The following is a 12,770-nucleotide window of genomic DNA, read 5'->3' on the forward strand; positions in this document are numbered from 1 at the left end:
TTAGCTAGTTTTTTAATTTTGTCGTTTTACTTTGGTGTCATGTATATCTGAGAATCCATTGCTAAATGCAAGGTCATAAAGATTCCTTTTTTTTTTTTCCCTAAGATTTTATCGCTTTAGCTCTTGAATTTTGGCATTTGGTTGCTTTTTTAACTATTTTTCATATGGTGTTGGGTAAGAGTCCGAGTTTATCCATTCTCATATGGCCATCCAGTTAACCCGGCAACAGCTGTTTTAAAAGACTATTTTGGGGCTGGGGTTGGGGCTCAGTGGTGGAGCGCTTGGCCAGCACATGTGAGACCCTGGGTTCGATCCTCAGCACCACATAAAAATAAATAAATAAAGATATTGCGTCATCTACAACTAAAAATATTTTTTTAAATAAATAAATAAAATTGGGGCTGGGGTTGTGGCTCAGTGGTAGAGCACTCACCTAGCACATGCGAGGTCCTGGGTTCAATCCTCAGCACCACATAAAAATAAATAAATAAAATAAAGATATTCACAACTACAACTAAAAAATAAATATTTAAAAAATTTTAAAAATAAATAAATAGATAGATAGAAAATAAAAGACGCTTCTTTCCCTCACAGGAGGGTCTTAGAGTGCTTTTTGAAAGGCAATTGACTTAGACATAGGATTTCATTTCTAGACTGTCAGTTCTATCCTTCTGGACTGCATTTACACATGTGCCAGGAACTCCTAAACTTGATCACCATGACTTTTTAGAAGTGTTAGAAATCCGTCAGTCTTCCTACTGTGTTCCAGAAGAGTTTTGACTGTTCTAGCGTCCTCGAATTCCTGGGGAATTCTAGAATCAGCTGTTGATTTCTATAGAGACCAACTGGGGTTCTGACGAAAACTGCAGGGTAGCACTTCTGCTGGCTTTTGGTTTACTTTGCTCTGCTTTTCCAGTGTCTTGAGATGGAACATTAGATTATCAGTGTGAAATCTTTCTTCCCTCTTAATCTAGGAACTCAGCATACATTCCCTTCAGCACTGCCTTCTCTGTGAATCACAAGTGTTGTTATGGTGCATCTTCATTCCATTCACCTCTGACTTATTGTCTGAGGTTTTATTGTTGTGGGTGTTTTTTTTTTAATTTTTTTTTTTTTTTAGTTGTAGATGGACACATATGAGAATGTTTCCTGTCTTTTTTGGTCCTCTATTATTCATTTACTGCTTTCTCTAGTATTAAGTGAATATTTATTTGCATGTGGTGCTGAGGACTTGTACCCAGAATACATAAAGAACACTTTAGTTCCATAAGTGCCTCACACGTGCAAGGCAAGGGCTCCACTCCTGAGCCCCCAGCCCCAGCCCCTGTTGTGGGTCTTTTTTGTTTGTTTTCTTGTCATTTGATTTTGCAGTGCTGGGGACCAGGGGTGCTCCACCACTGAGCTACATCCCAGAATTTTTTATGTTTTATTTAATATTAGCTGTAGATGGACACAATTATTTGACTTACTTACTTTTATGTGGTGCTGAGGATTGAACCCATTCCCTCAAAAATTCTAGGCAAGTGCTCTATCACTGAGCCCCTCACCAGAGCCCTTTTTATTTTTCATTTTGAGACAGGGTTTCACAAAGTGGCTGAGCCTGGGATATCTTTCCCCACCTTCTTTTTATTTATTTTTTTTTTTGGTACTGGGAATTGAAACCAGGGGCTCTTAACAACTGAGCTATATCTCCAGTCCCCCTTTTAAACTTTTATTTAGAAACGATCTCACTAAGTGGCTGAGGCTAGCTTTGAATTGGCGATCCTCCTGTCTCAGCCTCCTGAGCCACTGGTACTACAGGAATACCCCACCGTGTCTACCCTTAACATTAGAGGTAGAATATGTATAAGAATAAAGCCAAAAGGGGTAGGGGTGTAGTGAATACATAAAAATGACATTTCTGTATCTCATTGGAATTGTTAGTATAAATATGAAATTGAGTCTGATTAGTTAGGAGGTGTATAGGAAGCACTAAGGAAAAAAACATTTAAAACCACTCCAACGTCTGTGTGCGCACATACGTGTGCTAGGGTCTTGTACATACTGATCAAAAACTCTACCACCAAACTGTACCCATAGCTCCACAACTGTTTTGTTGTTTTTGTTGTTGTTGTTGTTTGGGGACCAGGGATTGAACTCAGGGGCACTTGGCCACTGAGCCACATCCCATTCAAGGACATTTGTGTCCTTGAATCTAAAATGGTATCTCTGTAGACAGTACCTAGTTGTATCTCATTTTTTTATTCATTTTTATTTGTTTTGACGCAGTTGGTCAATCCGTTCATGTTTAATGCTCTTTTGATACAGCTGGATTCACGTGGCCATCTTACTAGTGGTTTCCTGTCTCATGTCTTTTTTGGTCTTCTATTGTTCCTTTACTGCTTTCTCTAGTATTAAGTGAATATTTTGTAATGAAGCATTTAAATTCTTTGATTTTTTTTCCCACTATTTCGAGGGTTTTTAAATGTTTCTTTCTTGGGGCTTCCTGTACAGATCTTATCTAATCAGACTCAATTTCATATTTGTACTAACAATTCCAATGAGATACAGAAATGTTACTTTTATATATTCACTACACCCCTACCTCTTTTGGCTTTATTCTTATACATATACCTCTTAAAGTTACAAATGAAATAATACATTGCTATAACTGTTATTTTATCATCTGTAGTCATTGATGTAGCTCAATAAACTTTGCTTGCAACCACCTATGTGCTTCATTGGCAAATATATTACATTTCTGGATATTTCAGGCCCACTTTTGTACACATTATTTTACACATTTGCTTTTTTCTTTTCCTTCTTTTTTTTTGTGTGTGTGTGTGCGCATGCTGTGGGTTTGACTGGGCCTTGTATATGCTTGTCAAAAACTACCACCAAACTGTATCCATAGCTCCACAGCTGTTTTTTGTTTTGTTTTTGTTGTACCAAGGATTGAACCCAGACGCACTTGACCACTGAGCCCCGTCTCCAGCCCTATTTTGTATTTTACTTAGAGACAGGGTCTCACTGAGTTGCTTAGCGCCTCATTTTTGCTGAGGCCGCCTTTGAACACTCTTGATCCTCCTGCCTCAGCCTCCTGAGCTGCTGGGATCCACAACTGCTTTTTTTTTTAAATATACTTTATTTTTTTTCTATATCTTATTTTTTTTTTTAATGTGGTGCTGAAGACTGAACCCACTGCCTCACATGTGCGAGGCAGGCGCTCTACCACTGAGCTACAGCTCCAGCCCCCACAACTGCTTTTTAAAGAAGTTAGGAGAGGAACACTAGGCATGATGATGCATGCCAGGATTCCTCATGACTTGGGAGGCTGAGGCAGGAGAATGGCAAGTTCAAGCCAGTCTCAGAAACTTAGACCTCTCTCAAATCAAAAATAAAAGCCAGGTGTGGTGGCCCACTCCTGTCATCCCAGTGATTTGGGAGGCTGAAGTAGGAGGATCCCAAATTGAAAGCCAGCTTCAGCAACTAAGTGAGTCCCTAAGCAACTTAGCAAGATCCTGTTTCAAAATAAAACATAAAAACAGCCGAGGATGTGGCTCTGTGCTTAAGTGTCCCTGGGATCAATCCTTGGTACCAAAAAATAAAATAAAAATTAAGAAGGGCTAAGGGTGTATCTTAGTAGTAGAGTATCCCTGGTTCAATCCCTAGTACCGGGCAGGAGGGGGTGGGCAGTAAATAAAATATAAAAAGAAAAAAAAACATGTCTTTATACTATCTTTTATAATTGTGTCACTTTCTAGGGCTCTCTTTTGTGTCTTTCAAGATTCCCTCCTTGTCTTTGACTTTCAGCATTTTTACTATGATGTGTCTTTTAATCTTTGAGTTTATGTTTATTCTCCTTGGAGTCCACTAGCTTTCTGGATACGCGGGGGCTGTTTTTCTATAAAATTTGAAGTTTCTGGCCATCATTTCTTTCAATATTTTGTCTTCTCTCTTTCTGATCCCTCTGGTACATGTAAATTGGTGTCCTTCATGGAGTCCCATATTTCTGTGAGGCTCTGTTCAACATGGAATGCTGGACCTTCCACTTACAAACCGGGGGACCTTGGTAACTGCCTTAGCTGCTGTGCCTTAGTTTTCCCAACTGCTAAATGGGATGATGACCACGCTAACTCATAGGGTTGCTGTGAGTTTTTCGCGAGTGGATGAAGGCCATTTGTGACAGTTCTAGGTCAGGGTCTGATATTTGCCACCAGGGTGCTCCTGCCAGTTCTCTTTCTCTGGTTGTCTCCTGCAGACAACTGTATCTTGAATCTCCTCTGTTAGGTGCAGGACAGGCTGAGTAAGCTGTCTGCAGGGCATGCCAAACAAAGTTAGCTGCAGGGTGACCTGGTCACTCAAACCCTCTGTCTGGTTCTTTATCACCTGTTTGCTTCAAGCCAAACGCCCAAGCCCCCGCTCAAGGCTGAACGCTTCACCCCCCTGCTCAAGGCTGAACACTCAACCCCCTGCTCAAGGCCGAACACGTAACCCCCCCCCTTGTGTCAACAAGGCAGCTTGCAGACCCAGAGACCTCATTAGATTTGGGCTATAAAAACTCCCTCCTGCCAGGCCCCTCTCTCTCTTGCTTTCTCTGTCTCTCTCTTGTGCGCGCTTCTTCTCTCTCTCTCTCTCTTTCTCTCTCTCTCTCTTCTCCTCGGTTGCACTGCTGTAATAAAGATCTCTTGGTTGCTCTGAGTGTTGTGGTCACTTTCCTTCCATTGGTGCCGAAACCCGGGAGAGGGTTAAAACCCACTTTTGGGTCCCTCTTCCTTCGGAAATGCCACTCACGGGACGACCTGAACCCATTTTCTCGATCGCCAGAACTCCATCCACCACCAGCCTTAGTGAGTTTCCCCTTCCTGGAGAGGATTTGACCGTTGATTGTCTGGCAAACCTCTTTGCCCACCTGCGGGGAGGAAAACACCCCACCACAGCCTTCAAGGCTACGGTGGCCCTCAGGGACTCCTTCCTAGGGCAGATTAGACTCCTGGGTTCAAAATTATTCCCCTTCCCCTTCCCAGCTGGTAGTTTACCAGCATAGGCTTTGTAGGTCTCCCTCAAAGGACTGTGTAATCTCCAGGGACAGAGAACTGAACATCACATCCCACCCAGACCTTCACGGTCTCGGTGGCTTTCCTAAAGTCCTAGTCCTCACCTTCAAGACTCGGCCGCCAGAGAGAACCTTACCCTCCCCTTCCTCTCTCTTCCCCTGTCTCTCTCTTTCCCCTCTTTCCGGCCCAGGGAGTATCCGGCCTCTCCAGGAGGGGTCCCGAAAAGCCTTGGCCAAGGTCTCCCACGGCTCCGGCTCCGTCCAGGACGAGAGCTTCGACTGTCAGGATTCGGTGACGACCAATCTCTGCAGCTCGAACCTGCCACTAAGGCACTCCTGATTTTTGGCTCTAGCGGGGACGCCCCTTTTGCCAATAAATCAGTTTCCTCCTTCTCTCTTATACTATCTTTGCGTCTCCTTCCCTCTCCCTTATACTACGTTTGCGTCTCTTTCCCCCTCCCCTATACTATGTTTGCGTCCCCTTCCCTCCTCCTTATACTACGTTTGCGACATGGGTAATGTGTCCTCTCTGCCGGTCGACTCTCCCCTACAATACCTCTTGGATAATCTCAAAACCCTCTCCTTGACATCTGACATCAAACCCAAAAAATTGATCAAATATAGCACCCAAGCCCACTTATCCTTTAGACAACTAAAGCAGACGTGTTATCAATAAGATTAATATAAAGTTCAATAAAGTGGGTACAATTTAAATGTAATATATTATGTTAGCTAGTATTCATGTGACCTCAAACAACAATATATGTAAACTTTATAAAATAATATTTTTAAAAAAGGATCAGCTTCAATACCAGAACACTTTACCTAAGATTTATAAGGAGCCCTGGCTTACCTGAGATAAGGCTGTGCCTCCCATCTTACTACATGTCAGAATGACTCCAAAGTAGGCCAGACTTCAGCTAAAGCCCAATACTCTTAATTTAAGGTGAAACTGACTTTGCTGGATGTTTAAGATCAAGACTTAAACTTAAATTAAAAAGGCCAAGAAAACCAATATTTGGCTCTGGCCCTCTGAGTCAGTCTGAATCCAGGGAACAGGGAACTTCTCTAAAGAGCTTTGCAACTCTGGGCGACATAACCTCCTGATCAGGGAGATTAATGAGACCACTAGAGAATGAAAAGCCAATCCGTGCATTTGCTATGAAGAGGAGGGTCACCGGAGAAGGGAGACATCCCTGATGCTTCCAAGGGAAGCCACATGGTCAAGCAAGACCTGGACCCATCCTAGCGCAGATGGCACTAGCAGAACTAAGAGAAGCTGCTCTCAAGTTCCCCCACGAGTGACCCCTATGGGAACTTGGCTGACTCTTAACAATAGATAGAAACAAAGTCAATTTTGACCAACTTGATCTTAAACACCTACCAAAAACAGTTAAGCCAAAACCAGTTATTCCTGGGGGTAATGAAGGACAAAGAACAGCTAGAAAAGAGGAGACAGCAACTAGGCCAACAGGCTCCATGGGGAATGTTCAGTCAAGTATGGCCTTGGCTTCTCCCCCTCGCAGGACCCTTATTAGTCCTCTTTATGTTTCTCCTAATAGGACCATGTATGTTAAATTGCCTACAGAAGTTCCTGCAAGATCAGATACACAAATTCACCAACCAGTCAGTCAATCAATTACTTCTTTAACACTACCAGCCCCTGATGCCCAAGACAGAGACCTATGACTCATGATCAACTCCTCTGGCTCCAGAGACTCTGCCCCCACCTAAAACCCTCCCTAACCCCTTTTCCAGATTTTACAACCCCTCTTTCACTTCCTAGGAATGAGAACTACTCTCTGGCAGGTCCACTCTGATTGTTCTGTCTGCTCTACAATATCCCCACAAGGAAGCATCAAACCTAAACTCCCCAGGCATCAGATGAGGAGCCACTAGCCAGGCAAAGGCTGGTAGATCAACTTCACTCATATGCCTAGGCACAAAAACCTTCACTACCTACTTACTTTGGTTGATACTTTTTCAGGTTGGATAGATGACTTCCCTACATCCAGGGAAATTGCTGACACCATTGCCTCCATCCTCATTGAGGGGATCATTCCCAGGTTCGAACTTCCCACCTCCATCCAGTGAGACAGTGGTCCAGCTCTCACTTCTCAGGTTGTTCAACTAGTCTCCAAAGGCCTCAACATCACTTGGAGGCTCCACATCTCCCACTAACCCCAATCCTTGGGTAAGGTTGAGAGGCCTAATGGCATTCTCAAAGATCATCTCACTAAACTTGCTATTGAACTTAGGCTCTCCTGACCCAATCTCCTGCCGTTGGCCCTCACCTGATTTTAGGTAGCCCCAAGAGCTCCCTCAGGCCTTAGCCCCTTTGATTAATTCTATGAGTACCCTTTCTTAACCACCCAAAGCTTTCCAATCACTCCTCTTCCCCTTGTGTCCTACCTGTCCTATCTCACACTTCTATGCAAACTCCTAAGGGAACACACAGACGGGTGCCTTCCTGCACCTTGCCTCAATCCCAGCACAACCACAAACTGAATTGGACCCTCTTCAACTCGGTGACTCAGTCTTAATTCAGGAACTACATTCTCAATCGTTGGAACCCTGATGGACGGGACCCCATACAGTCATACTTACTACCCCAATGGTAACCAAGCATTTAGACACTCTCTCTGGTACTTAAAAAGGCACCTGTTCCAAATGTCCAGTCCTGGACTTCCACCACGCCCACCAAACTCAAAATTTCTCACCAACCCTCTTCTTCTTTTACTAATCATTATTCTCTCTCAAGTTTTTATCTCAAACCACAGATGCCACTTCTACAACCAAGCCACCAGGATGACACCACCCACTCTCAGTTTATGGGTCAAGGCGATTGCTCTTCCACTGGCTGAAATCGGGCTGTCACCCTTAACATTACTGGATTCAACCAAGCCACCTCTGATACTTCCTAGAGTCCCTACAACAGGACCAATGGCTGATACCAAGAATCTCCTCCACCCAGGACTGGTTTGATGCCATCAACGACTTGTGGCTTCAAGGAACTTTTATGGACTTTACCCCTACCAAAGTAGTTATTATAGCCACTGAGTGTTATTTTTGGCTGCCCTGATGTTCTCAGACCTGTCCCCGGAACATTCCTCCACTTCCCCTTCTAGGCCCAACACCGCCCACCATTAAGCAGGAAGTAGCCAGAGGACTTTACGCTGTCCCCCATGTCACTTAGAAAAACAAAAAGGGAGGAATGTTAGGTGCAGGACAGGCTGAGTAAGCTGTCTGCAGGGCATGCCAAACAAAGTTAGCTGCAGGGTGACCTGGTCACTCAAACTCTCTGTCTGGCTCTTTATCACCTGTTTGCTTCAAGCCCAAACGCCCAAGCCCCGGCTCAAGGCTGAAGGCTTCGCCCCCCTGCTCAAGGCCGAACACATAACCCCCCTTGTGTCAACAAGGCAGCTTGCAGACCCAGAGACCTCATTAGATTTGGGCTATAAAAACTCCCTCCTGCTGGGCCCCTCTCTCTCTTGCTTTCTCTATCTCTCTTGCTCTCTCTTGCTTTCTCTGTCTCTCTCTTGCGCGCGCTTCCTCTCTCTCTCTCTCTTTCTCTTTCTCTCTCTTCTCCTCGGTTGCACTGCTGCAATAAAGATCTCTTGGTTGCTCTGAGTATTGTGGTCACTTTCCTTTCATCCTCCAAGTTCCTTTCACCACATTCTCCTCTCTTCTTGAGAGTGTCTTTGAGTAGAACTTCTCAGAGCTCTATTACCAATGAAGTCAGCTCCTTCGGGAAGAGGCAAGAAGCTGTGTTTTAGCCTAATTCTCCTCCTGGGTCACTGCTCTGGATCTGGCATGCTGTAGGAGAGGAGGGCTGAGCCGGGCGGGGCAGTAGCCTGAGGTGGTTTCCTCTTGCCTGCCCTTTGCCTCTTGGTGTGCAGCCAGCCAGCACCATGGGAGCAAGGGAGCAAGGGCAGGGACAAACAGAGCCCCAGTGTGCTCAGGAGCACCTGGCCCCAGGCAGAACCTGTGTTCCAAGAACGTGTTCCTGGGCAGAGGTTTCTTGGTTCTTATCTTCACCAAAGAAAGACTGTGGTCGAGAGACAGAGAGAGAGAGAGAGAGAGAGAGAGAGAGAGAATTTTTAAAATATTTATTTCTTAGTTTTTTCGGCGGACACAACATCTTTGTATGTGGTGTTGAGGATCGAACCCGGGCCGCATGCATGCCAGGCGAGCGTGCTACCGCTTGAGCCACATCCCCAGCCCCACAACACATTTACTTAACAGAACAATCTTACACTTCAGAGAAGATATGAGACAGCCTCATGTCTTCCACACTGTGGGCCCTATGGGGCTTTGAGGCCTGCTTGGGATCCTACCATCCTTTAAATAAAATAATAATATTAAAGTAATAAAAATAATAATATTCATTTGGGACAGTTATGTTTGTTTCCCACCTAAGTTTAGTGCCCCTTTGCCAATTTCACCATGTTGGAACTTTCCCCAGCGTCTAAGCAAAACCCAAAACCATGGGGGTGGGGGGTCAAATAACGATGCAAATGATATTATGATCTGGGGTCCAGGGAGGAAGCACTGGTATTCTGAGCATGCTCTGGTTGCTCAGGGATAACTATGTCCATTCCCCAGATTGACAGGGACCTGTTTGACCACAAGAAGGTGGTCCCTAGGTGGGCAATTAGGTGCCCCCTAGGGTGGGGCCTGAGTCTCCATTGCCCACCTTCTTTGCTCACCGCTGTCTGGCTATCTTCTCAGATGGACCTGGGTGGAAAGGAGCCTCCACCTCCCAACTGCACTGTCTGCAGCTTAGTTTCAGCAACAGGTGAACAAAAGCAGGAGAGAAATGCCAACCACGCTCCTGGGAAGAAACTCCTCTGAGTGGGAGTTGGGGAAAGGGAGCCCCGTGTTCTTGGCTTCAGACAAGAAGGGTACTTCTGTCCTGCATGGCAGAGAGGAGAAAAAGCAGGGAAAGGTCTTGATCGAATTATCCCAGGTATTTATGGATTATTGTTTATTTATTTTTTTGTCGTAGATGGACATAATGGCTTTATTTTATCTATTTATTTTTATGTGGTGTTGAGGATCGAACCCAGGGCCTCACATGTGCTAGGCAAGTGCTCTACCACTGAGTCGCAACCCAGCTCCAAATTTATGTTGTTTTTTTAAAACTAAGTTTTCACAGATTTTGTTAAATAGACATTCCCCTATTGGATGTCTGTCCTTATAACAATTTCCAGAGACTTCAAATAATGGGTTTTTACTTTTGTTTTTACAATTTTACTAGTTTCAATAGTACATGGAGGGCCTCACACTGTCATGCCAGAAATCAGTGTCTCTGCCAAAGTATTTTAGTGCCTGTATTAGGTTGCTATTGCTGCTATAACAAATTATCACAAACCGAATGTGATAAGTGATGAACCCAGACTAATGCCATCTTAAATTTGGGAGCCATCTCATCACAAAGTCAAGAAAAGTTAATTTCTGTTTTACTATAAATTACTGCGATTTCTAAACTTGTTTGAAATTCCTGCCTATGCCTTGAACTCACCCATGCCTGGCTCCCCCTGACCAGATAACAACCCTCTCTGAAACCTCAGTAGTGCCTCATAAATTCTGATGCTGGAATCTAAATTTATTCCCTACCTTGAAATGTTAAACCATGTAGATCATTAACCTACTATCTGCCTTTGTATTATGTTAGTCAAAATCCTGTTAGCTGTAAGTTCTCAAGACACCCCTTTTGCAACTTTTTGTGCTATAAAACTGCTCCGAGAGAGCTGGGGTACTGTTCTCTAGCCCAGGGTTTTGGGGAGAGACAGTCCTGGCCAGTTCCAGTTTATACAAATACAAGCTTGCTTTAATTTTATTTAAAATTGGAATTGGTGGTCTTTGTGTCGGGGTTTAACATCTGGCGGCCCCAGTGAGATCAGATCAGATCAGCTCTTCAGTGAAAACCTTCACTCTGGGACTCCGGGGCTGGAGTGCCGCCCCAGGGGGTGCACAACTTGAAATGTTCCAAGGCCCTGGGATGTGCCTTCAGTTCATCAGATTGCTGGAGTGAACTGCTGCACTAAAAAAATTAGCAAGTATTCAGGGGAGGAGGCCTCCATAGGAAAGTGGCCCCCTTATAGCATCTGGTATTGGGTTAAAAGAGATCTCTTCTAGAGACAGTGAGGTGCCTGGCGAGGCACATACTCACTCCTGTCCTCTGGTATTGGTTGGTAAGGAATTCCTTCTGGTGGGGACAGTGAGGTGGCTGGTGAGACACAATGTGCTCCTGTCCAGGACAGTAGTGAAATGTTGCACTGTCCTTTGGTATTGGTTTGGTAGGGACAGAGAGGTGCCTGATGAGGCACACACACACTCCTATCTGGAATTAGCAAGATATTGCACTTCTCCCTGGGTTTTGGCACCTGGTTCTTGTTCTCCTTATGTTTTATGTTTTTTTTTTTTTTTATGTTTTTTCTGCCTTTTCTAGTAGAAACTTAAGACAGTTGAACAACAAAATGGGTAATAAGTAAGCCTAATACTCCTTTGAGCTGTGTTTTGAGGAACTTTGACAAACTTTACTCCCCTTTGTTAAGCAGGATTGGGGAAGCAGTGTTTTCTTTTCTTCCCTAGTTGGCTGCCTTGAGCACACCCACTGCAGGAGGGAGATGCCTGCTGGGGATCTGGGAAATGAATAGCTCCCAAGTTAACAAGTGAATCCTAACCTGCCATCAGGGCACCCTGGGAACCCCTACCGAAATGTAACTCTTAACAAAATTTCTTTAAAACCCCTTGTCCCTCCAGATCAAGAGAGTCACAGCCTTTGGGACAGGAGTCCCCTGTTTCTCCTTTGTTAGCAAAGCAATGAATTTTCTTTTTCCTTTTTCTCAAAATCCTTCCCTCATTATTAAATTGTCATTAATTGACTTTGCGGACAGAAACCGAACTTTCAGTTACATATTTTGACACCCCAGGTGGGACTCCAGAGCAGCCCCCGTTCTGCTTTCTTGGGGAAACCTGGCACTCCAGCAACTGCAGGCGAAGGATGTAAGATGAACTTTTGAGAGCTGACTACTGGAGAGTTAGGAGACAGACAAGAGTGCCTGGGGTCTGATGGAACCAGAGGAGCTAATCCTGTAAGTAAAGGGAGGGACTGAGGGACTCCCAGCAGCTGCCGAAGCCCCTTTTGCTTCGGGGAACTCCTGCCTTCCTTCTCTGCACTGTAAGGATCGCTCCATCTCTTTTTACCTTAAAAAAAAAAAAAAAGGGAAACTGAATGCAGTAAAGTCACTACACGGAGACCCTTGATTTTACACTTTGTAAGACTGGAAGATGCCGCACCACATGACACAGATCACCAAAGAGTTTTCCACTTTATTACAAAAGGCTGTGTGTTTATATAGGTCTAAGGAGAGGTCGCAGGGCTGAGGTAGATAACAGGTTGCCCGTTTATTGGCAAGCTCTTCCATATGTCAGTTCCGGAGCCCAAGAAGTTAATTCTAATTGGGGCTAAGGCTTCCCACCAGCAGGGTTTGAATGTTGGCACCGGCGGGAACGTTTCGCACCAGTGAAAGAAACAAAGAGGAGAAAGGGGGTCGTTAGACATCATGCTGGGGTTTTTCTCTGGGGTGCTTATGTTTTCCCAACATTCCTCCCTTTTTGTTTTCTTAGGAATTGGGGCGTCGTTAGTCAGATCTGGCTGCTTCTGGCTGTGCGGGGACGGCGTAGGGCCTAGAAGGGGAAGTGGAGGAATGTTCGGGGGCTGTCTCTT

General features: G+C 44.7%; 1 long non-coding RNA gene across 1 annotated transcript; it reads left to right on the forward strand.

The window, feature by feature from the left end:
- The first annotated feature begins 4,673 nt into the window (after positions 1-4,673).
- On the forward strand, positions 4,674-8,544 carry LOC125613568. The gene is made up of 3 exons (XR_007344122.1): positions 4,674-4,829; positions 7,023-7,229; positions 7,797-8,544. It is a non-coding gene; the product is annotated as an uncharacterized LOC125613568 (long non-coding RNA).
- Positions 8,545-12,770: the final 4,226 nt, after the last annotated feature.

This window comes from Marmota marmota, unplaced genomic scaffold (assembly GCF_001458135.2).
Source record: "Marmota marmota marmota unplaced genomic scaffold, marMar, whole genome shotgun sequence".
NCBI lineage: Eukaryota > Metazoa > Chordata > Mammalia > Rodentia > Sciuridae > Marmota > Marmota marmota.